Raw genomic sequence first — 27,241 nt, forward strand, 5'->3', positions numbered from 1 at the left:
AACCGGACAGGGCTATAATTTGGAAAATGTAAGTTATTTTGTCCATTCACTCACGGACAACACTGGACAGAAAAGGGCTACCACTGAATTCAAAAGTTAATTAATGAACGAAAGAGAAATAATTAACGGTCGCCAGCCCTCTACGGCAATTTACATCCAAAATCCTGTACAACACGATGGGAAAGAAAAACATGTATTATTAAACACTGACGTGGCAACTGAAGGTTGTCACGTTTTCACACGAATTTTAAGTGAGTATGTAATGATAAACGAAACTGAGAAGTCACTCTTACGTTATGTTTGGCATGCAGTCGAGTAATGATTTGAAAATATGCACTTAAACTGTATGTTAATACTAAACTTCGATACGTGAATAATGACTGTCAGTGACCTCAGCATAACGTCATCAAAAAAATTTAGGAAAAAAAGCAAGCACTTTTTACTTTACCGTACTTATTTTGCAAATTGGATTTCATATTATTGTCTCAACAACTGAACCTTTTTTTTACTGACTTGAACAGAATTAAATACTAGAATACGTACCAAACCAAACAGCCATGTGCTCCAAGCTATATGTAAAATAAATAAAACTTCTGCACTCTTAATTTGTGCATTTCTTTACATTTGGATTTTTTCCAATGATTGATTCTCAAACTTGAAAAATGAAATTGCTTTACTTTAGTCATATACTGAAGCCTCTGTTGCACAACAAATGGTTCAAATGGCTCTGAGCACTATGGGACTAAACATCTGTGGTCATCAGTCCACTAGAACTTAGAACTACTTAAACCTAACTAATCTAAGGACACCACACACATCCATGCCCGAGGCAGGATTCGAACCTGCGACCGTAGCAGTCGAGCGGTTCCGGACTGAGCGCCTAGAACCGCTAGACCACCGCGGCCGGCTGTTGCACAACAGTTAATTGAAAGTATACTGAGGCTAAAATTCTTACAAGAGAATTTATTCATTAATAAACTGGCTGTAACTATTCAATTTGGTTCTTATGACACACAGTTAGCATATTAGGGGAAAAAAGGAACAAGGATCCTGCTTGGTAACAATGTATGGGAGCAATGAGGACACAATCGCCCTGAGTTTAACTAATTGTTATTTTAATAAATCTTATCAATCAAATCACATTCAGTTGTGCTGCTGGGTTAGCCGTTAATACTTTCTACCAATGAACAGTCTTACTTCAGTGCCGTGCACACGACGAAACTCTGAGCCAACCACGAAACTGTGTTGCTGGAACTGTTGCTGTTGCTGCAGACGGTAGCATTTTGTGGAGCCATGGCTAATTACAGGAACGGGCAATCGTAATTAATACAGCCTCTTCCGCCCATCCACTGTCGGTACTCCTGCTACTAGACATGTGGCCGGCGCGCGTACATGATGCAGCCGAAAATGGTACTCCCTACTGCGAGAGCGTTAACACCACACTTCCGCACACTACAAGCGCTGGAACCCGTCTCTCGCTCCCTCCGCGCGCTCTGCGCAACACAGGCCCCCACAACCGCACGAGAGGTCGACTGTGAAGAGCGGACAAATTGAATAGCTGGCCGGCGGCCATTAGAGTGGTAAACTGACGCGCGGAGTTCGAATGTTTATACATCGCTTTTGGTTATGAAATGCCTTCCCTTGGGTTAGGTCGCAAACATAATGCCTCATTTAAATACCTTACTACAATATACTTTTTAAATTTATGAACAAACAGCAAATAGTCACTGTTTATGAATTTATCTTACGTACTACATGGAATCTGCCGTAGCTAAAAGTTATGTTCTGGACCCCTAGCATTTTTCGTAGTTCATTTACGATAGATGTACACAAAATGCATCAAAATACTCGAAGATTTGCCCACTATATTAATACATATTTTCTGACTCTACCTTGCTTTAGATTTTATGACGAGAAGTGCGTTATATATGGCATAGTGCTTTGGCAACTCACGATCAAGTTTCAACCTAACCTAGACCATGAAAACACTACCGATCAGCCAACTTTCTTCAAAATCATCAGAACATATAAAATGGTTTTCTGTCGGTCGGAAATGATGCCTACTGACAGCGTGTAACCATTTTTGTAACAGCCGTGGTTTTGAGAAAGGAAACCTGCAAATAGATGCACACACATTATGCTAATACCGTGTTACAAAAACATTTATTAGGCAAGTGCACTGACATACAAAACAACTTAAAATATTCACTTACCTGTGAAATGTAATATTCGTTCCTTCCTCGAATTTATTTGTACAATTAATCGCTGCGCCGGCCGATGTGGCCGAGCGGTTCTAGGCGCTACAGTCTGGAGCCGCGCGACCGCTACGGTCGCAGGTTAGAATCCTGCCTCGGGCACGGATGTGTGTGATGTCCTTAGGTTAGTTAGTTCTAAGTTCTAGGGGACTGATGACCACAGCAGTTAAGTCCCATAGTGAAAAAAAAAAAAAAATTAATCGCTGCACGACTCTTCACATTGTACTTCTTTTGATTGGAACGTACAGACAGTAGAATTACGAGTAACAAATACTGTATGTACGCCCCAACAAATATACAACGTTGAATAAGGGTCTTCATAAACAACAATACTACACAACACATCAGACTACAACCACTATAATGGCGTCCAGCCGAAGGTTCAAATTATCCCGCGACTGCAGCGCCATCAGTGAGTCTAGTTATTTTTTACAAGGTCTTTGGCGCAACAGCTCCCTACCCAAAGATTTTACAACGCACAAAAAGCACTGCTATTATCGTTGCTAGTAAACGCAAATAGCAATTCCTTTGGCTTTTTCCCAGAGCTTATAAGTTTCACAGTAAAACGCAGATAAATACACTGAAACGTCAACAGACTTCTACCTAAATTTACACATACAGTGAAGCAATGTCCTTACTTATTAAAAGAAAGCATTTAAATTACAAATATTTACATACAATTAAAAATATATATATACGGGTAGCAGGTGCCATGCATCCTGCATTTTCGGTGCACACTTCAGAAACCGTTAAGTAAAAGTGTGGGGGTGCTCAACCCGGTATCCATAGATCACTTCAGAGAAAGTTTAAGAAATGTCAACTGGGAAGATGTATATAATGAGCCAAATGCTAATGATAGAAGCAGCATATTTCTTGATAAATTTATATCCCTTTTTGAACACTGTTTTCCAAAGAACATTACTAAATCTAACACCAAAAACTTTTCAAAGAAACCTTTGATTACTACAGGTATTAAAGCGTCTTCATAAAGAAAAATAAAACCGTATGAGACACCAAGAACTAGTAAAGATCCAGAATTAGTTTTACACTATAAAAATTATTGTAACATACTGAGAAAAGTTGTAAGGAAATCACGAAATATGTGTGTTAGAGTAGAAATCAACAACTCCAGGAATAAAATCAAATCAATATGGAATGTTGTTAGAAGGGACACAGTAAAAGTAACCTCTGGGGTAGGTAGTATTACTGTTAAAGAGAATGAGACCATCTTAACCAACAGTACACAGGTAGCCAATGTACTTAACAATCACTTATTAAGTGTAGGAGAAAAAATTGGTGAGAATAGTTCAAAAGAAAAAAACCAGGCAGTACATGGAAAAGTCAGTTTTGAAAAATTTTAGTCTGATTAAGTTTCATCTAACAACCTGTTGTAAAATAAGGAAAATTATTAAATCTTTGAAAAATAAATGTTTTGTTGGAGTAGATGAAACCTCTAACAAGTTATCAAAACAATGCGGAGAAATTACAGCTGATGTTTTGAGCCACATATTTAATGCATCACTGACTCAGTGTATTTTTCCAGACAGGTTAAAATATGCCATTGTCAGGACTCTCTACAAAAAGGGAAAAACCACAGATGCCAATAATTACCTGTCAGTATCCTTGCTTACAGCATTTTCAAAAATCTTTGAGGAAGTAATGTACTCAAGAGTGGTTAGCCATCTCAACAGTAATGGGCTACTTAGTAAATTACAGTTCGGATTTCGGAAATATTGTTCCACTGAGACAGCAATACGAAATTTCACTGTCCACATAATAGAGTCTTTAAATAGTAAAATGTCACCAGTAGGAATATTCTGTGACTTATCCAAAGCATTTGATTGTGTGAACCATGACATTATGTTAGAGAAATTACAATTCTATGGTATAAATGGAACAGCATATGAGTGGTTTAAGTGATATCTACAGAACAGGAAGCAAAAAGTCTCTTTATATGCTTCAAGTGATACAAAGGAGTTTGCCACTTCATCTAACTGGGGTGAATTACATTAGGTGTTCCACAAAGTTCAATCATGGGTCCCCTCCTGTTCTTGATATATGTGAATGACCTCCCTTCTTATGTGAAACAAGATGCTGAACTAACACTGTTCTCTGATGATACAAGCATAATTATCAATCCAGTAAAAGAAAGTCCGACAGAAAATGATACAAATAAGGTCTTTGGAAAAGTTATTAATCGGTTTTCTGCGAATGGGCTTGCTCTGAACTTTGAAAAAACACAGTACATCCAATTTTATGCTGCAAAAAGTATAATTCCTTCAATAAACGTAACATCAAAAGAAGTCAGTAGCCTGGGTGGAGCATAATAAGTTTTTTGGGTGTACATATTGATGAGAATCTTAATTGGAAAAGTCATGTTTTGGATCTCCTAAAGCGACTAGGTTCAGCAACATTTGCAATCAGAATAATTGCCAATTCTGAGGATGTAGAAATTAGTAAGCTGAGATACTTTGCATACTTCCACTCTCTGATGTCATATGGAATAATAATCTGGGGCAACTCAACATTTACACAAAAGATATTCTCTGTTCAAAAGAAAGTAGTTAGAATAATGTGTGGGGTTCGTACTCGCACATCTAGTAGGCATCTGTTTAAAAGGTTAGGAATTCTTACAAATTACCAAATGAAATTAAATGTCTGACAGACAGCGGTAATAGTTTCAAAAACAATTTAAAATCATACCTCCTTGACAGCTCCTTCTATACCATAGATGAATTCTTGAATATGAGTAAATAAATCTTGAGATACAATATATGCATTTTGTGTCATTTAAGGGAATGGGATAGGTAATAGAAATATTTAGGTATAACACTGTAATGTAAAAAAAAGAAAAAAAAACAAACAAAAAACTTCTTCCCTGTGCTCATTTCTTGTGCATTTGACACATTCCACATCATAACGGTTTTTCCGTGCTATTGATCGATGGAACACGCTAACTAACTAACTGACTGACGTTCCCTTCCAGCTGCCGTTTGAGAGTGCGAGAGGCTGGAGGGTAATTCTCCGACGCAGAGGCTCGAGTAAAGTGCTCGGCAGTCGCATTTGCGTCGGTAGATACACGCCATTTATGGTAACAGCGGGAACGGCTGTTGGGGAGTGGTACCCGAACACATGTTTGATCTTTGCCCAGACTTGGCAAGGTGACGTATGGCACCCAATGGTGGGCGCGGAAGGGCTTAGGGTGGAAAATGGCAGCGCTACGCGACGTACCCTCTACCACACACGGCTAGGTGACCTGAGAAACATGTGGGAGCGTATTCCCTTTGTTCTCCATTGCTTCAAAAGTGGACATAATCATGTAAAATACAGTTTTCTTCTTGTACCACTCTCAGATTGTCATCAGATCGTTCCTCCTGCTATGTAGGAGCACTTTCATTGTATTCTCTATGAACAGGTCAAAAAGATACAGATGCGATGGAGACGTGCGTGGCTCGTGTTCCCGCCATTATGTATTTTACACCCTGTTTTTAACGTACTTCCACCTCACTGCGTTAATTTAAATTACTACTGTCACTGAGTTGCTCCTTTGCCTGACCGTGAGCGGCGTTAGCAGTGCGTATCGATATATCCCCTCTCGTAGTATCTTTGCTTGACTGCTATTACTTCCCGGTCGTTGTCTGTCGTAGGGCAGTTCGTCGAGAGTTCGGGTTATGAGTTCGGGTCTACCAGTCAGTTGGAACGTGTCTGGAGCGCAGTCCGGACCTGTTAGTCGGGGAGTTGTAATGCGGCACTAGTGCAGTCGGGTTGGAGCAGTGAGGTTTGCGACGACATTGCTCGCCCGACCATTGCCACCACGCATCACTTGAGCGGGGCCACGGTCTTGGTGGATCGTCGGTCGGTCGCCCTACCGGACGACGCGTTTTGGCTCGACGATCGTTCATGAGTCGGCTGTGTGTGTGTGTGTGTGTGTGTGTGTGTGTGTGTGTGTGTGTGTGTGTGTGTGTACTCCCGATTTCACTTCATGCGTGCTTAGTTGCTGTTGTATCGTTCAGGTCTTCGTGCAAGTGTTGTAAGGTTGTCCGTCTAGTTGACGTTAGTTCCACTGCCGATTATGTTAAATGTTGTCGGCATTCTGGCTCTGTGCGGTCGGTCGTCTCATCAGGCGACCTGTAACTGGTTCTTCAAGTACTTCTGGGCCCCTTCAGTTACCATCTTGTGGAACTTGGATCTGTCCTTTCCTGGTGCAAGGATGTCGCTTAGCCAGTGAGGGTGTTTCCTCTGCATCGTTGCGTCCGAGCCAGTATTTCCTTCTCGTGGGTCTGGAAGTGAGTGGGAGACGCACTAGCAGTGCAGTCGCGGACGGACCAGCAGGCAGTCGGTCGGTTGCTGCGGACCAAGGAAGTTCTCCGCGCGGTGCAGTCGCCGGGTCCGCTGCCGGTTCCTGCGCAGTGTCGGAGCGTGTCTGGAGCTGTCCGATCGCTACGAGCTTCGTGGTTCACCGACCCAGGACGTCAAAGTTGAGTGGTGTGTTATGTACCCAAGCCTCGTCCATTCATGTTGTGGTTCGTTTCGGTGGTCCACTGTTGGGGTGGTTTTCCTGTGAGCAACACCGAGTGTTTGTACATATTCCATTGTGCATTATCACGTTTGTAACTTTTTTCTGTTTAAGTTCTCATGTACTGATTGACGGGAAGCTAGTCGTTGTGTCGGTCGGTCCGTGGCTGTCCCCTGGTTGCGTTCCGACGGGGCAAGTGTAGCTGGGCTCGCCACCTGTGTTTCGCCTAAGCGGACGAGGGCAGACCGACCTCCCTGGAGACTTCTGAGTGCCACCGGTGTTTAATTATGTTTTCAGCTACTTAAAATTTAAGGTTTATGGTTATTTTTTTCTTTTTTCTTAAAAATTTTGCAAAATTAATTGTTAAATTTATCTTTCAAGCTTTGACATTGCGGCCTTCTGCCTTTAAAAGATTATGGTGATATATTTTAAAATTTTGAAACTTAATTGCGGCCGTCAGCCATTTGTATTGCACCTTTCATATGTTTGTTCTACTTTGCTCTGATGTTTTTTTTAAATTATTTTATTGCTATCTTAATTGGATTTTTTATCTTGATTAGTTAAGATTTCTTGTTTGGAGACCTTCAGCCGTGAAAGAGTTGCATTCGGTTAACGTCCGGCTATGTGCCGCTTTGGTTGTAAAAGTTATTAAATTACAATAAATTACGATTAGAAGGTGAAACTGACCTCAACCTATTTGGCCCTTTCCACAATCCTATTACCTGTTTTGCCCAGTGGGTTTAGCGGGCATATCAGCGATTCTTCAGCAATACGTGGCGTGAACAAAATCGTGCAAAATTTTGAGGTTACAAATTTAAATTTCATCACATTATTTCCCCGAAGGATGTAAGTAGGTTTGGCCGTGTAGCGCGCTCTTGCTCGCAGGGTAGCAAACCACTGATGGAGCAGTAAAGAGGAGCGTTACCAACCTGGGAATGCGGAAGACTGAAAAAACCATTGTGTGAAACACGGAAAGCTTGTCCCAGTGTGTGCTGTGCTCGCAACCCCAACATGTTTGCTTTCATGTAAGATGTTCTCTGCACTTGATTCGCAGTTGTGTGCTGTTACAAGATGTAATTATATACGTTAACAGTTCTGAAAATTTTTCTTTTTTAGTCCACACAAGAATTGAGAATGAATTCTATAATAGCTGTACTTGAGAGAGACTGATGCCAAACCAAAGTTACAGTAGTTTTAAATTTCCAGTGGAACGTAATATAACGTCTAAATTCGTAATCTAAGATAAGCTATGGTAATGAACAGGGTACAGACCCTATTTTCAGTAAGAATGCTAACAGAGTCTCCTGGCAGCCGGAAAGAAGAGGCTGCAGCAGCGAACAGGTCGATAAAAAGTATACGGAAAAGTGCAGTGAGTGCTATTTTAGGAACGATTTGTTGCCTTAGCGATATTCCTTCCACAAGTGACTAGTAAAAAACGCTCAGATACGAACACGCTTGTCATAGATAGGGGAACGATTTGCTCAACGTCGACAACGGTGTGCACCCTATTTAGTAAGCACGACGAAGCTGTGCGCTCGCCAGCGTCGCCTCGTCATTGCAACGTCAGATATGGACATCTTGTGGTAGGCAGTCGCCTTCATGTGTTACATCCGTGACAAGATAATGTGTGTATTTTCATTTTCTCTTTAGCTTGCACTTTATAACTGGTATGCATGCGAGAGAATGAGTACCTAATATGATTGAAAACGCCGCGCATACAAACGGGATTTTCCGGTGCTCATACCTCGGGTTCTACTGGCGATAAAAAGGTAGGACCAGGTGTTTTGGACAGTACTTGGGCTGGGGACCATTTGTATACCCAGCAGAAGGATCGTCCTACTGTCAGCATCCTACAGTACAGAGCCGAAGTATGAATATTACACAGTTCCTCCCCCTTAGGCAAATGGAAAAATCGGTTGGTTCTTCTTGTATTTAATATGATCTACCGTGAGCTTTGTCCGATTTATGGGAGCACCATTAGTTCATGGGCGGTTCCTCGGAAAACGCTACAAAAAGCATTTTTGCTTTATTTTCACAGTCACTAGCTAACCAAAAACCAGTCGAGGACGGCTTAAATTTTTACGATGTATTCCTCTCTTGATATATATATCCGTTTCCAGGATACAGAGGTTCAAAGGTACCCTATTTCCAGACGTAAAATACGGTCTGAGGCGAAATCCAAACAATACGTAACCGCATCAAATTTATGAAATTTCAAAGGCATATTTCTAGACAAGTCATCTCCCGGTTTTCAAAAACCTTTATCCGTTATCGGCAAACACCTCAAAAATTGATACCAAAACCGAGCCGCGGATTCCGAGATGGCTATGCATAACAAACGGTTGTAATTTGGCCAATGTATTCCTAATATACCGATCTTCAATAACCTTGAGAATTTTTTCCATATTTTTATCTCTTTCTAAGATACAGAGGTTCAAAATTATCCTACTCGTAAACGAAAAATACGCACGTAAAATCCGGCATGAGTGAAAACGTAATAAAGTAACGTAGCAAAGAGAAATATATTGTAAAATATTTCCGTTATCATAACGGTTTTGGGAACCCCATGCCGTAGTACTGAAGGACATCTAAAATTCTTTTGCACGTAAAATCCAGTATGAGGTGTAAATTACTTTTGTGTTATTTCAATTTCGTATAAGTATACTATATATATTTCAGTGACCAATATATCCTCTTCGTATGAGTTACATGTCCTGCTGCAGCATGGAAAAGTAGGGAAGCAGTGGAAAAACGCTTCTATCGGAGCACAGAAAATGCGAATACGTTGTAAGTAGGCTGTTTAGGTTTTTATATTGGTAACGCCACGTAGCGCTCTGTATGAAAATTACTGGCTGTGCTATGTGCAGTCTGTGGCTGGTTTGCATTGTTGTTCGCTATTGTAGTGTTGGGCAGTTGGCTGTTAACAGCGCGTAGCGTTGCGCAGATGGAGGTGAGCCGCCAGCAGTGGTGGATGTGGGGAAGTGAGATGGCGGATTTTTGAGAGCGGATGATCTGGACGTGTGTCCATCAGAGACAGTAAATTTGTAAGTCTGGATGTCATGAACTGCTGTATATATTATGACTTTTGAACATTATTAAGGTAAATAAATTTTTTGTTCTCTATCAAAACCTTTCATTTGCTAACTATGCCTAGCAGTAGTTAGTGCCTTCAGTAGTTTGAATCTTTTATTTATCTGGCAGTAGTGGCGCTCGCTGTATTGCAGTAGTTCGAGTAACGAAGATTTTTGTCAGGTAAGTGATTCATGAAAGGTATAGGTTATTGCTAGTCAGGGCCATTCTTTTGTAGGGATTATTAAAACTCAGACTGCGTTGCGCTAAAAATATTGTGTTTCAGTTTAGTGATGATCAGAATAAGTAAAGAGAAAAATGTCTGAGTACGTTCAGTTTTGCTCAGCTGTTTGAAAATCAAATTACGTAAGTGGTTTATCAGCACAGTAATTCATAATTTTTTCCAAGGGGACGTTTCAATGTTCCTGTTTATTTAAAATACTCTGACTGAGAAGTGGAGTACCATAGCTACCTCATTCTACTTTCCTCAGCAACTTCAAAGATTTTCCCAAAAATTTTGGTATGCAGACTTATTCGTGCTTTCAATGCTGAGACAGACGGAGGCAGTGGCAGTGGTAAACAGACAGAACAACAGTTATAAATACTGGAAGATAGTAGACAGTGATTTTGTTATAGAAAGAGCGAAGGGGGCAATGGCAGTGTGAGAGAAAGAGAGGAATACAATGGCAGTGGACACACCGTTGACGGTGACAATACTGCTAGGAAAATAGTGACCGAGACGGCGCCAGAAAGAGAGGAATACAGAGAAAGAGAAAATGGAAGTGGAAGTGGGTGAGAGCCAGTGATAAGGAGAGGCAGAGTGTATGACAATGACAACGACAAAGAGAGAAATAGTGACATTGAGAAGAACAGCAGCAGTAGGAAGGAACAGATGAGGTATTAGCAGCAAGAGGGAGACAGCCACAATGGTGGGAGGAGACATTAGTAGTGGGGCAGAACGAAGGTGGCTGTAGCAGTGACGCAGGACAGAGTGACGGAGAGGCAAAAAAAGATAACGACAATGTGTTGGGCTGAATGAGTAAGTGAGAAAGAGCAACTGGGAGTGGATGGGTTTGAGTGACTTACAGCGATGGACTCGTGGCTTTGAGCCAGTTACGGTTAGGGCAGTTCGTAGGAGTTTGAGGTGGCTTGCAAGTTAACAAAAGGGCTAGTTAGTTCGCATGTCAAAAATTTGTGGGAAAGTATTTAAAGGTGCTAAGGAAAGTAGAATGAGGCAGCTGATACCTCACTCTTCAGTCAGTCTTTTGAATAAATAGGAACGTATACGCCATTTTTGTGTTCCGATAGAAGCATTTTTCCTGTAGTACTTTTATAACTGTTTCTCTTTAGAAGTAATTTTTTATTTCTTTTCTAGATTTTTAATTCTGATTTGGACCCATTAGGAGCGAAAGTGGTTAACTGAAATCTATCAGTCAAATGCGACCAAGACATTCTCGAGAAAAAAAAAAAGGTAGTTCAAATACATTATTTGCTCCAGAATGACAGTGCAAACTTTCTGATGGTTGGCTTTGCTGCAATTAACATGCTCCTAGTAACACATTCACAAATGCTTATACTCGTATTTTTAGGATCTGTAACGCTGCCGACGCAGACACCGATACAAGGGGCTGCTGGTACCACTGATTAATCTCCTCCTCCCTATCCCACCCGCAAATGGCGCGTGGGAAGAATGTTTGTCGCTAAACCTCTCTGTCAGGTGTAATTTCTCCAATTTTCGTCTCGTGGTCATTTCGTGAGACGTATGTGGAAGGAAGTGATATGTTATCTAACTCTTCCCGGAAAGCGCTCCCTCGAAAATTCAATATACGATAAGTACTTCATTATTTTTAATAAATTCATTTCGACTTTTTAGCAGTCTAAACATTTTACGCTTTCTTCTCATTCTATGCAATCGTTGAAGTGTTCAGTTGACTTCCGACTGGCCAGTCGGTGGATCTCCCATCAATCTGAATCCATCGAATCGTCTTCTTGTGTGAGGCTATTCGTGTGTGTCCGCTTGTCAATCGAGTCAACGTGACGTGCTGCGTGTTAACTGTTTATTTGCCGCTGGCGAAACGATATAGTATCTTTCGTTGTCTTGTTACCGAGTGGTGTAAGTTGCTAAGCAAGAACCATGGATCTTAAATGTGATGTGAAGTGACACTTTATGCAACCAGTAGAATTGATGTTAAAAGTAACATTTGTGCCAAAGTGAATGCTACAGGGGACCGATCCTTTAGATACGTGGCAGCATCACAAGTCGATAGGACCGAACACAAACTAAGAGAATGGGAGCGCGTTTGTCCCATGCTACAAGCCTGAATCAGCAAAAATATCCCTCCACTTGTGAACAGTTTTAATCGTCAACAACAGAGCCAATCCTTTAGAGATATGTGAAAATTTCAAGCGTGTTTGCCAAACAATGTATAGTTCAACAAGGCAGTACTCGAATGTTGTGACTCCTGGTTCACCTGACGGGCTATTTTCGAGGGGTGACAACACCTTCACTGAAGAAAGAAACAGTGCGGCGCTCTCTTGCCAATGTTGCTCATTGCCAACTACTACTTTCAATTTATAACTATTTTCTCTCTTATTCCTGTTATTCTTATTATAGTATGCAACAATTACATGAGTAAAATCAATGCACATTTAAACAAAAAATACACTTGTGCAGCTATTTACACTATATAAACATTAAACGGCCCAGACCACACACGAATGTCTGAAGCCTCCAATCCGGTGGTGTGCCCCTTCCCTTCACGTAGACTCGTGACTCCACCAGGAAAACGTCTGGTACAACATTCATTTACAGGTTGGTTCATTGTTCGATGATCAACACAGTCACACATACAGTCAGTTAAACTGCCCCGCTTGTCCATGTTGTGTCTATACGTACCTTCTCCACTCCGCTACTTCGTAAGTACCTAAGAGAAGTACCTAAGAGATCCTAGGATGATGAAAGCCTGAAAATTTAACACCTGTGTTTTCAGTAAGTTCACGGTTCCGTGTTTCCGCGGCTTCCCACTCACATTTTCAATCGGCGCTTCTGTTGAAGCTATTGGAGAGCATTTGCTCCCCTCCTCCTTAGGCTTGTCTTCTGGATTTAAGGCGTTTTCTAGGCGCCGACAGTAAATCTTCGTGATGAGGAACTGACTGATATCTGGAAACTTGCTGGCAAAGGTTGTAGACAGCTACCTTTCGACAAAGGTTAGCTTGACAGATTTTGACAGTATTATAGGTGTAGTCAGACTGTGCCACTAATGGTTTTCACAGCTGCATTCAAACGAATGTGAGCGCTGCGGAACCGGACTGGTGCGCAAAATTCTGCAGAGTATTCGACCAACGGATGCTTCTGTATTAACATACGTTTAGGATAAGTGCCCCCTACAAATTTTCTTCATTTCAGAAGCAATGAAAATAATTCAATTAATATTTTGTATACTTCGTAAAAACTTTTATTTAAAACAACAATGGCGGAAGTATCATACAAGGAATATAAATAATAATTTCCTGTTTCAAACTTAAAAGCTTTTTGAAATAAGATAGTCTCTCATTCATACATTAAAAATACGTTAAACGGAAAATATTGATATTGTACATTCGGTTTAGGGCTTTGACGATTTATCTGAAAAGTCGATAAACCGATACCTCACAAAATTCTTCCATGTCTACAGATACGTGCTTTAGATTTGCGAGTGTTCTAGCTTACCAAGGTGAGTGCCTACGATTCTAAATTCCCTCCAAAACCAATCTGATGGGCCCAATTGAAAGAAAGAGGTCCCTTCGATCCGTTTTGCTGTGGTTTTAAATAATTCTTTCCTTTTGTGTGTACCGCCACTTCTAAGACACATATCGTACGCTATTCACAAATGGAGCGGGGAGAAAATGACTAAGTGCATGCTTCCACAGACAGCCTTATCTGATTCTCGTAATCCTACGCGTTACATGCGATGGAGACGACAGAATGTGTGTAGAGTCTACGTCAAGTATCCGGTCTCTAAGTCAGACATCAGAGTTTCGAGAGATCTGCGTCACCTTTCACCAAAAGAACCTCATGTAAGTTTCCTGATCGTCTTCGTTATACTAGCGTCTTGGTTATACTGACACAATCATAGCAGTGTGTATTTGAATTTCTTTCAGTCGGTCTTCGTGCTGCTTGATAGAGACTCAAGCCGCTGCAGCAGTGCTCTAGAATTGCTCACTTAATAACGTCTGATGTGAGGTAGCGCTGCGCTGTCCCACGAAATCGCCAACACATTTGCCTTCCGTACTGTTGTTCAATAGGCCTGCTTTTTCACTTCTAGTTATGTAAGGGAAGGGACACACTGCGTATTCTACCACTAATCCCGTGATCGGGAAAAAAAGATTCGTTTCCCTTGTTTACTGGCGTTGCCTTGCATGTATTCACATTTATCCAGAGTTACCACTCGATACATCAAGTGGAAATACTGTCTTAATCGTTCTGAATTTCCTTACATCCGGTGAAGACAGTATTCTGAAGAGAACAGATACGCGAGATTGTAGCACGCATGATGAATCTGGCAAGACAGCCGTACAGTGTTCAGTATTCATTCCTCGCTCTCTGAGAATTACCTCAGATACATTTCTCACAAAAACTACGAAGGAAAAGCTTAAAATTCTTCTTCAGTAGTTCATGTTAAAGTAAAACGGAAACGGTTTGGCAATAGTAAGTGTCTTGGAACACTGGTGTATACTACGCAGCGTCGTGCGTAGCAGGCAGAACAAACATCTACGCTGGTGGGCGGGCGGAGTACCTACTTGGTTACTGTAGGAGGCGTCTGTCTTTGAAACTGACATGAAAATGACAGGAAACGAAGGCTAACGAAAAATCAACAGTGGAGTAGCTGTGTACCGAACTATCGGCAAGTGCCGGTTACCGCCTCGCGCTCACAGAGTGGCCAGCTATTTCGGTCTCGTACACAATAATTTATTAAGACATCGGTGCTTATTACGATCTCTATCGAAGCGGCTGGCAGACTGGAGATTGCAGCCATTACGCTGCGAAGACCTTGGCGAAAACTGTGTGCGTCGGCAGGTGCAGCGGCGTGCGGCTGCCAGCTCCCACGCCCCCCGGAGTTAGGCAATTCTGGCTACCGCGCACGCTTCGAGCTGTTCCAGTTAACGATACACGCCCCACACCATTTCCTTGTTGGCCGAGTGGAACCGCCAATCTACCACCGGAACTAATACTACTGCAGCCCTACACGCAACTATCGGCAGTAACAGCTTAAAGATTCATAGCCATAATGTTACGGACGCATCTTATCTGTTTCATAATCTTAGACCCTCAACCTATATGTCCAAAAAGGGAGAAGGAACGAAGATTAGAATTTGACGTCCCATCAACAGCGCGAGCATTAAAGACGGAGCACATGCTCGGATTACGAGGAGATGGGGAAGGAAATCGGCCGTGCCCTTTTGAAAGGAGCCATTCAAGCATTTGCCTCGAGCGGTTTAGGGAAATCACGGAAAATCTAGATCTGGATGGCCAGACGGGAACCTGAACCGTCGTCTTCCCGAATGCGAGTCCAGTGTGCTAATTACAGGACCATCTCGCTCGGTCTTTAACATTCACTTTCGTTACTATCTCAAAAACGGGGAGACTTGAACGTAACTGCTAACGATAAGTACCTTTTCAGGCATGTATGTCGATTACACTAGTCAACAGTCATTTTGCATCTGGTTCAAAAAATGGCTCTGAGCACTATGGGACTCAACTGCTGAGGTCATAAGTCCCCTAGAACTTAGAACTACTTAAACCTAACTAACCTAAGGACAACACACACATCTATGCCCGAGGCAGGATTCGAACCTGCGACCGTAGCGGTCGCGCGGTTCCAGACTATAGCGCCAGAACAGCTCGGCCACCAGCGGCCGGCTTTTGCATCTGGGATGTGATACATCAACTAGTATGTATTTTGGTGTGCAGAATCCGAATATACCTTTCAAAATGTTCTAGCACGTACCATTTTGAGTTTTTAAAGGTTTTTTATTTTTCGTATTCAGTATTTCGCTTTTTCCCGTTCTCCTGTTTTGATGTTTACTGGTTTTCGATTTGCAGAGGAGAGCTAGAAGATCTACAAATCGTCAGTAAATGGTTGGTGTAGTAATCCAGTGGTGTGAAAGAGATCCTCAGTGAGTGTTTCCTGTGAAAGACTCACTAGTGCAAACTTTTTGTGTTTAAAACTAACACTAAGAAAAATAGTAACTAGTAAATCTCGTTGCTGTGTAAACCACCCTGACAACTTTTGTTATGAGTGTGGGAAATTCACTCTAAAAGCCCAAAGGAAACCAATCACTGATTTGGTTAAGAAGGCATATAAAATTTATTTTGATTGTCCCGTTGATGATCAAGATAATTTTGCACCTCATACTGCCTGCGTAACCTGTACTACAAGCTTAACCGAATTGCTGAAAGGAAAACGCCGAGCCATGCCATTCGCTGTACCGATGCTGTGGCGTGAGCCTAATGACCATTATTCAGACTGTTACTTCAGTCTTACAAATATTTCGGGACATTCGGGACATAAATTATCCAAATGTATCTTCAGTGCATTTTCCTGTGCCCCAGGATGAGGGGTTGCCTGTTCATATCTGTAACTTGAAACTCACGAAACCAGACACCGTGTCAAGTGAATCAGGAAGTATTGAACATAAAGAAGAGTACTGCCCTCAATATCATGACACTTCGCCTCAGGTCCTTAATCAAAAGAAATTGAACGATTTTCTCGATCTAAAACTTTCGAAACAGAAAGCTGAACTCTTGGGGGTCGAGACTGCAACAACGGAACCTTCTAGCTCCAGGGACAAAAGTTTCCTGTTTTAAATCAAGAGGTGCTTCATTCGCTCAGTATTTCGATATGCAGAATTCAATGTGTGTATGTAGAGATGTCAACGGTCTGACGATGCAGCTAGGTGTACAACATAATCCAGAGGAGTGGCGACTATTTACTGACTCCATCTTGAAAGCAGTACTACTGCATAAGGTACATATGAAAGAAATTTATGAAACCATAGCTTTGCTGTTAGAGGCAATCAAATAGAAGGATCATGAATGGCAGCTTTGCTGTGATTTAAAAGTCGTTGCAATCTTTACAGGTTTACAGGCTGAATTCACGAAATACTGTTTCTTTTTGTGCCTTTGGGACAGTCGTGAAACCAAGAACCACTACACAGTCAAGGAATGCCCTATAAGGAAGTCATATGTTCCTGGAAACGTAAATGTGAACAATACCCCATTGGTTGAGCCCCGATAAAATCATTTTGCTTCCTCTTCATATCAAGTTTGGCCTTATCAAGAACTTTGGAAAAGCTCTGGATAAAGAAGGTGAGGCAAATCACTTAAAAGAAAAGCATGCCAAATTAAGTGAGGCAAAGCTGGAAGAGGGTATATTTGTTGGACCACAAATAAGAAAATTGCTGAAAGATCCCACCTTTGATACCAAACTCTCAGATATCCAATGAGCTGCTTGGTCTTCTTCTAAAGCAAGTGTGAAGGACTTTTTGGGTAACAGAAAAGACTAAAACTATGTTACCATTGTCAATTATTTGTTGGGCAACTATAAGAACATGGGGTGTAGAATGTCGCTTAAAATTCACTTCTTACTTTCTCATCTTGATTTCTTCCCGGAAAGTTTGGGAGCCGTAAGCGATGAGCATGGTGAACGCTTTCACCAAGACATTCTTACCGTGGAACACCGTTACCAAGGCCATTGGAACCCTTCGATGATGGGTGACTACTGCTGGGATCTTGTTAGGGAGAGTGCTGAAACGGCAAACGAAAGAAGAGCTCCGTCGTCGCATTTCTCAAAAACCAAAGACGATTAAAGGCAAAAATATCTTCTGAACTAATTTGGACCTTTTATTGGCATCTGCCCATGTATACATACAAAATAGTGTTGATTTCAAACGTTCTGAATGTGTGTTTTCGTTTGACTGAACTGTGTCAATTTTCGCTGTTACCACTTTTTATTCTGCTGTGTATCTAGGAAATGTGACGTCATACAGAAAAACCGATTTTACCAGTGCACTCAGCGCCCCAAAATGAGGTAAATCCTCCTTTTACAAACCAGATGCAGAAAAAAGCTTAAATTTGTTAATTAGTGTTATCACCTCAGAAGAGTTATAACAGCCTGGTCGTGCATCCGTGAACAATCTCCTGAAAACCAAAGTGAAACGTATTTTTTTTCCTACACGAATATTGCAGAAGCCATGGCGTGCACATCAGAGGCGACGGCAGATCACCTATATAAACAGTGTGGTCCCTGATTGGCTGAGAACTCTTGTTTCTTAGCTGTCTTCTATTTCCTTCGGCTAGTACTGCGTGCAGTGACGTTGAAGACTGCATTAAGGTTGCAAATACAGATTACATGGAACATTGTTTGTAGAGAATGTAATAATTCCAATTGCTAAGATGCCAGGTACTGACAGTTGTCAACACTACCCAGTCATCAGTTTAATAGTCATGGTTGTAAAATACTGACACGAATTATTTACTGAAGAGTGGAAAAACTGGTAGACGCCAACGTTGGGGGAGAACAGAGCGTTCCGTAGAATTCCAGAAACGCGCGTGTCAATACTGTTCCTGCGACTTTTCTTAGAAGATACGTTGTAAAACATTTTTAGATTTAGAAAAAGCATTTTGTCAATACAGTGTAAAGTTCTTTTAAAGAAATGAATATAACAAACTTTACGATTACGTTGACTGAAGTCTGTACTGTGGAATGGATACAAAACTCGAATTGTCGTGTTGCGTGTTGTAAGAGCAAGTGGTGTGATTACTCTGTCTTACTGTTAGCAAAACCTTACACGAATCGATTGGGCAATGCAACTCCTAATATCAATAAAAAAATACAGTCACTGCAAAACACATTCAGCCCCTTAGCTCTGAGTCCTAAGGCCCTGTTCACATAACAAATAAACTGAACTGTCTTACCTCTAAAGCAGCAACGGAGTATGCGATATATTCTGGTATCTCATAAAAAATACGAATATGCTAACCACAGGCTCAGCAGTGTGCAATGCTGGTCATAATACTTGAAATGCCCTTGAAATTCTTTTGGCTGATAAACGATAACATTTAAGAAAATTCAACTTCCTTGTATATATATATATATATATATATATATATATATATATATATATATATATATATATATATACTCCTGGAAATTGAAATAAGAACACCGTGAATTCATTGTCCCAGGAAGGGGAAACTTTATTGACACATTCCTGGGGTCAGATACATCACATGATCACACTGACAGAACCACAGGCACATAGACACAGGCAACAGAGCATGCACAATGTCGGCACTAGTACAGTGTATATCCACCTTTCGCAGTAATGCAGGCTGCTATTCTCCCATGGAGACGATCGTAGAGATGCTGGATGTAGTCCTGTGGAACGGCTTGCCGTGCCATTTCCACCTGGCGCCTCAGTTGGACCAGCGTTCGTGCTGGACGTGCAGACCGCGTGAGACGACGCTTCATCCAGTCCCAAACATGCTCAATGGGGGCAGATCCGGAGATCTTGCTGGCCAGGGTAGTTGACTTACACCTTCTAGAGCACGTTGGGTGGCACGGGATACATTCGGACGTGCATTGTCCTGTTGGAACAGCAAGTTCCCTTGCCGGTCTAGGAATGGTAGAACGATGGGTTCGATGACGGTTTGGATGTACCGTGCACTATTCAGTGTCCCCTCGACGATCACCAGTGGTGTACGGCCAGTGTAGGAGATCGCTCCCCACACCATGGTGCCGGGTGTTGGCCCTGTGTGCCTCGGTCGTATGCAGTCCTGATTGTGGCGCTCACCTGCACGGCGCCAAACACGCATACGACCATCATTGGCACCAAGGCAGAAGCGACTCTCATCGCTGAAGACGACACGTCTCCATTCGTCCCTCCATTCACGCCTGTCGCGACACCACTGGAGGCGGGCTGCACGATGTTGGGGCGTGAGCGGAAGACGGCCTAACGGTGTGCGGGACCGTAGCCCAGCTTCATGGAGATGGTTGCGAATGGTCCTCGCCGATACCCCAGGAGAAACAGTGTCCCTAATTTGCTGGGAAGTGGCGGTGCGGTCCCCTACGGCACTGCGTAGGATCCTACGGTCTTGGCGTGCATCCGTGCGTCGCTGCGGTCCGGTCCCAGGTCGACGGGCATGTGCACCTTCCGCCGACCACTGGCGACAACATCGATGTACTGTGGAGACCTCACGCCCCACGTGTTGAGCAATTCGGCGGTACGTCCACCCGGCCTCCCGCATGCCCACTATACGCCCTCGCTCAAAGTCCGTCAACTGCACATACGGTTCACGTCCACGCTGTCGCGGCATGCTACCAGTGTTAAAGACTGCGATGGAGCTCCGTATGCTACGGCAAACTGGCTGACACTGACGGCGGCGGTGCACAAATGCTGCGCAGCTAGCGCCATTCGACGGCCAACACCGCGGTTCCTGGTGTGTCCGCTGTGCCGTGCGTGTGATCATTGCTTGTACAGCCCTCTCGCAGTGTCCGGAGCAAGTATGGTGGGTCTGACACACCGGTGTCAATGTGTTCTTTTTTCCATTTCCAGGAGTGTATATATATGACCTGGACTGGGAGGCGGAACTGATGGTGGTGAAATACTAACACGCATTTTTTTTAGCAGAGTTATATTGCAAGTTAAGTTTGTCTTTCCAAAAACATCTGACAGTCGAAGTTACATTACTCACAACTGATTCACAAACAATGAGATTTAAACAGAAAGTACTAGCTAACTTCATTAATCCAACATAAGTGCAAATCGTCAAATTACACAGAGCTCTGTCAACAAATCTTAAAAGCATTACAACAATGAAATATCTAACTAGCCTTCTTATCAAAACCGTTTACGTACATTCTGGGGCTACTCAACAATTACAAATTATCAGCCAACTCATCTATACTAACGCGCTAGCAAAAACAGAAATCATAATTATTTAAATCTTTACCTTATTTGCCTGAAGACTTCTGCTTGCATGTTCAACAATATTGACATACCTACATTAATCTAATTCTTGGTGGCTTCACACAGCACACCACAGAGAATGCCTACTCATTCACTGTTTATAGTACACTAGTGTCATTTTAATTTATTAATATTCTTATCTTATTCTGGTGCCACATAAAGTGTCTCCCAGTATATTCCTTTCAACAGAATGGCTACACTCTTTTACATTCTGAAGGTAGTATATGCAAAACGTAGGGACCGAAAAGAACCCTTACAGAAACCAGACAACAGTTACAAGATTCAAAGGGCATGAAAGAGAAGCAGTTAATGAGAAGGGAGTGAGACAGTATTGTAGCCTGTCCCCAATATTATTGAGTTTGTAAATGAAATCAAGGTATAACCTCCCCCTCACTTATCGACATTAATGACAGTGAAAAATTAAACCACATACAACTAATGGAAATTTGGGAAAAGCAATCGTCATCGAAGTTAATTTGTCGGTAAAGAGGGAGGAAAGGGTTACATCTAAATCAAACGAAAAATGCAAATGAAATAGGTGGAAATCAATTTTGAGAAATGGGTAAAATAAATAAAGAAAGTAAATGTGCGGTCGTTACGTTAACAATCAACTGGCGTTAATTAGATATTTGAGATTTGGGGAAATTACGGTCGCCAGTCCTATGGACAACTACTATAATAACTGAAAAAGAAAGGTTATTGCACATATAATTAGCATTGAAAACGTGGCAACTGAACGTTGACACGTGTGATGTGAAAACTGAATGTTTTTCCGAAGTAATGAATTTCGCTATACTCTGACTTAATTTAGCAAATGAATTAATAAAATCGGAAAATTGGAAGTTAATTTAGTGACTGAAATTAATAGTGCGCTTTGTTTCTGAAGCACTACGAAATTCAGTAAAATAAGGTTAGTCTTGGGCTACCTCAACAATCATTTCAAAAGCTACCTGAATCTAGGCAATTTAGAAATAAGAGGTTTAACTTTGAACTTGAATTAAATGATTCTGAACAATTAACAATAGTAAAATTTAGTACGTACCAAGCTGAGCTGCAGTCACAGGTAAGCTAAAATATGGTAACAAAACTCGCTCTCTGAATTCGTGCTTGTGTAATCTAAATATTGTAGCCAGCTATGAATACTTTAACTGAACTTTGAAATTAAAGAAGTGAAATGGAATGCTATTGCTTTAATGCTGGCGTTTGAATTTCGACGACACTCGGGTTCATTCCGGAAAAGGAAAGGACCCTGCTTGGTAATGCAATTGGGACAATGAGCAACAAAGGTTCATGCTACATTGTTGTAATTTTGTGAGGCAAATTTAACAGTTTGAAAAGCTGAGGTCTGCCATACAGTTCTAAAACTTCCTTGTTGGTTGATTGAAGGTTTGAAGTCGTCGATCGAGGAGGTGGCGACAGTCGCTCATTGTCGGCCGTCGTTGTTGCAGAAGCTGGATGTTGGCGCGCCTTCTTCTCGACACGGTCACCAGACGAAACGGGCTCCTGATGTGCGCCACCTAATGCTTCCCGTCCACGACACCGTGTCAGAAACTATCATAGCAAGTCGAGCGCAATTACATGCTGCCAAACCCCGAAAGCGCGGCAACTCGCGGGAGCGTCACACAACACACCTGCTCCACCGCCCTACTCCAGCCAGACTCTCTCTGCCCGCGCTCCATGCGGCAGAGTTAACACCACCAAAGATCCTAAACACTTTGGTGCTCCATACGACCTATCGATGTAATCATTCGATAGCGTAGTTTTCCCTAGGCCAAACCCAGCGTAAAAATACAAATAATATTTACAAAACAAACCAATTATACATCGACATAAATGCATAATTTATAGTACAATAGATGGAAATAGGAGAATATGCATTTTCGGCGTTACAAAGGATTAATTTGCAAAGAGAATTAAGGTTCGCGAAGAAGAAATAAAAGTACTGCGGTTTGCCGATGACATTGTAATTCTGTCGGATACGGCTAAGGACGTGGTCGAGCAGTTGAACGGAATGTACAGTGTCTGGTTATAAAATGAACATCAGTAAATCAAAACATTGGTACTGGAATACAGCTGACTTAAATCAAGCGCTGCTGAGGCAAACTGATTAAGAAATGAGACGATAAAGTAGTAGAGGTGTTTAGCAATCTGGGCAGTAATGTGACTAATGAGGGAAGAAGAGAGGATACAAAGTGAAGACTGGCTACAACAAGCAAAGCATTTCTGAAAAACCGAAAATCGTTAATATGTATACATATTACTGAAGTCCCTCGCCACGTTTTTCTGTATGTACGTGAAGGCTAATCTCACGAACTACTGTCGGGATCTTGCGAGTCAGTCACCAGTCCAATATAAATTCATGAACTACGAAGTCTTTTCTAAAGGTAATTGTCTTGAGTGGAGCACTGTACGGATGTGAATCGTGAACTACCACTAGTTCAGGTAACAAGAGAATAGAAGCTTCTGAAACGTGGCGGTACAGAAGAACACTGAAGATTAGGTGGTTAGATCGAGTACCTGCTAAGGAGCTACTGAATCGAACTAGGGGAAAGAGAAGTTGGTGGCACAGCTCGATGAAAAGAAAAGACCAGTTGACAGGGCACATCCTGTGGAATCGTCACTCTGGTAATGGAGGAAAGTGCAGTTTGGTGGTCGCGGGATGTAAGAATAGTAGAGGGAGACCAAGGCATTAATACAGTAAGTAGGTTCAAATATATGTAGGTTGCAGTAGTTACTTGGAGATGAACGGAGCAGCGTGGAGAGCTGCATTTAACAGCCACAACGCCATTTTTTGCGTACGGAAATTGGGGTACATCTCGCCGTACTGCTGTTCGTCTTTTCTCGTTCTATTCTACGTGATTCGGCATCGATAAACACTTGTGCTGTAAGTTTTATCTACGGCGATAGTTTGCGAATTTGACTTTGACACCAGTTTTTATGGCCTATTTAAACAAGCAATTTGCTGACTAGAACTGGTACGACCCAGATAATTATTAGCGAGATTCTAATGATGTGCCGGTTTGTTCCGCTATTTGATACAAAAGTAGAAATGGAGATGACTTCATGAGCCTATTATTTCCAGAAAAAAAGTGGATGCAGTGGACAGTGGGTGTTTAATCTGGACGATGAAGTCTTAAAGCTGGAGTGTGGAAAACGACAAATAATTCCTTTCTGTATAAGGTATAAATACCTTGCACTGTGATAAGACATTAGTAATGCTCAGCCAATAATATTTCTCTGCATCTATTGTTGAAAAACCTGCTACTGCTGCAACGAGCAATTTTTATGTCGTTAATGGAAAACTATAATATGATATTTTCATCGCCAAACAGTCGATATCCTGCAATCTTAATGGTGCAGTGACCTTTGAAATCGCTTCCTATTATATGCACAATGGACTGCAGGCATAGATAGGTAATGCTGTGTTACATAATAATGATCTATCAAACCACGTTTCAACCCGACCTTTTGATACTTGTTGATATTCCACCAGAGAATTTCTTATTGGTTCCGTTGAGATAATGACAAATGTTTAAATTTGCCTCATATATATTATTTTTCGTTTTGTCTCCTTTGACGATGCTTCGATGTAACGAATAAGTGTTACAAAACTTATATATATGATTGGAAAACAGTGATCTAAATTCAGTTTTAATAAGTGATCAGTCTTGATCGCAAAATATTTTATTCATGGTAACCGGATTCAATCTTTGAAGATCATCTTCAGACGTCAGAGGTCTCCGTCAGCGATCTGCAGAGAAGGCGAGCGGAGCCAAACATAGGCAAGAAAGTACATTCGTAGTCCGCTCAAGAGTGTTGGGTGGGGGCGGAAAGAAAACAAAATGTGATAATCTATTATGGAAGGCAGACCTATGAGAAAATGTTAGGAACATCTGAAGTGGTACCAAACACAATGTAGTAAGTATGAAAGGCGAGGCACGAGGGCGATGGGAGAAGACTGGCGATTCGAAAGCTCGACAAGAGTCCACCCACATTACACAGCAGGTTTTTAGCGTGCGCGGCCTGCAAATGCCGCAGTAAAAGATCGAATGGCTATTGGTTTTCAGATCCAGTTCATGCATTCAGTCTTCTTTAAAGTGTGTTCTGTATCAACGAATAATCTTGGTATAAAAGGGACTGAGCCATCAGCTAGTGAAATATTTGTAAGTATCAGTGGGTGGTTCACAGCAAATGGATTGTCACTGAATTTCGACAAGACGAGTACATACAGTTTAGCACCTCACAAAGAATATCTGACTCTAAGTATAATGTATTCAAACAATGAAATTAAAGCTGTAGATAGTGTGAAATTTTTAGGGCTACAAATTGACCACAACCTAAGTGGGAAAACTCACACTCTAGACTTAATGAAACGTCTTAGTTCAGCTACATTTGCAGTACGCATGATAGCAGAAAGAGGTGATTTAAAAATGAAGAAGTTAGTTTATTCGGCCTACTTCAAATCACTAATGAGTTATGGAATCATCTTTTGGGGAAACTCCTCTCACACAGAGAACCTTTTCAAAATTCAGAAACGAAGCATTAGAATTACATCTGGTGTCAGTCCCAGATCATCGTGCAGAGACCTCTTTAAGAAACTTGGTATTCTAACTACTACTTCTCAGTACATATACTCATTGATGTCCTTTGTCATTTCCAACATGTTTCTTTTTTACACCAAATAGTGCAAAACATGTTAATACCAGAACCAAAACCAATCTGTATAAGGACTATAAAAGCTTAACATTAGTACAAAAAGGATTCAAATACAAGGGTACTCGTATATTCAGTAACTTACCAGAGCATATCAAAGATCTTGTAAGTGATAAAGATCGGTTTCAGAGTGAATTAAAGAACTTGCTGTTGGGTCAACTCCTTCTACTCCATAGATGAATATCTTCACAAGGATTATAGCTCATAACTCTGTCTGCATTAGAATTGTACAATATTAATGTATCTGAGTAAAAATAAATAAATAAAAAAACCACCTTTCCACATCCCAGAGACTCCTCTCCAAGGGATCCGTGGAAAACGATAAATGTAATGTAATAAGCACGCTTAGACTATGCGCATTGTCTTACGTCGTTTCGTTTCTCCAGGTCAGTGCTTTTCCGCTAATGACCAAATAGTCGCAGTATAGCGCACTCAGTGAATGCGTAATACTCTACTTAAGTTATCAAAGTGTCAGTGAAACATAAAATGGTCTGTTTCACCCAAGCGGCTAAGAAAGTAACTTTACAGAATGTTACGGGTACGAGCAAGATTAGCTCCGCAACCTCTGTAAAGACGAAGTTTCACTGGGTTCCATAATTTCATCCTGGATACGCAGGGAGAGCGTATTCTTCGTTTTCTGTGGGGGCTCTGTGTTACTGTACAGAACACAGACAACGTCAATGCGCTACTACCACACCTCAAGCAAGACGTTTAGAGGCGACTTTGTCTCCATAAAATTTGCTTGCACCAACATTTGGTTATGCTCTTGCTTGTATGCCGTATCACTCCCCATCCCTGCCCTAAACTGTGGCGTTTTGACGTCAAACAACTGTGACCAGACAAACTCGTTATCTGGGAGTGTTCTGGTAATCAGGTAGGTTCACAGGATGGCATCACTAACCAAGCAATCAAAATTAATGTCACGGCGATGTTCCCTGATAAGGTCCACTCGGATGAGGCCGTCGTCAACCGCACACTGGACCATAGTCAGCAGCCGTGTACTTAACTGTAGGCCGTACTATAGTAAGCACAAAGGACAAACTGTTCAACAGCATGAAGAACTAAAGTTTTCTACTAGGCGCTTTGCAAAACTTTCCACTGCCTACCGTTTCAACAGATTATTGCAGATGCTAGGAATGTATGAATCATTTTATTCGCTAATCTACAAAGAAGCTGAACTGATTTTCTAGGTGAATCACCCTTAGTCTAGGTACAGGCATCCAGAACGCCGAGCGACTGAGCGATTCGCTGTACTATTCTGATTTCTGGATGACTCAAAACAGCTGCATCCTGACGAGAGAATCTCCTCTTTGTTTCAGTCGGTCCGCTCTTCGCCGTCTGACTACTGCGACGTCTGTGGAGGCGGTAGCGGGCTAACCTAACGAGGCGCCAGATAGCATCTGACATCCACACCTCGGCGTGCCGGGCCAAGCAGGGTCGTCGCACCCCGTCCCGTGCGCTCACTCCTTACAAGTACTTCGTGTCTCGACAGACAGGACTGGCTCAGCACAAACGGTTCAGCTACGCTCTCTCTGTTTTGTACCATCATCTGGTCTTCCACCCTAATTGATGCAGCAGTCGATTTTACAAATACTTAATCTGTCCATACGGACCGCAAATGGTTCAATTACCTGTGTCATACCACCCCACGTTCCTCTCGCCCCACCTCCAAATGTTA

At 41.9% G+C, this 27,241-nt stretch overlaps 1 long non-coding RNA gene across 1 annotated transcript in view; it reads left to right on the plus strand.

Moving 5' to 3' along the window:
• The window catches only part of LOC124711657, a 73,481-nt gene extending 46,530 nt beyond the window's left edge, over positions 1-26,951 (plus strand). The window contains exon 3 of the long non-coding RNA XR_007005497.1: positions 26,883-26,951. This is a non-coding gene — a long non-coding RNA (uncharacterized LOC124711657). The remainder of the gene's footprint in view (positions 1-26,882) is intronic.
• The last annotated feature ends 290 nt before the right edge of the window (positions 26,952-27,241 follow it).

Source organism: Schistocerca piceifrons, chromosome 8 (genome assembly GCF_021461385.2).
Source record: "Schistocerca piceifrons isolate TAMUIC-IGC-003096 chromosome 8, iqSchPice1.1, whole genome shotgun sequence".
In the NCBI taxonomy this organism is placed as follows: domain Eukaryota; kingdom Metazoa; phylum Arthropoda; class Insecta; order Orthoptera; family Acrididae; genus Schistocerca; species Schistocerca piceifrons.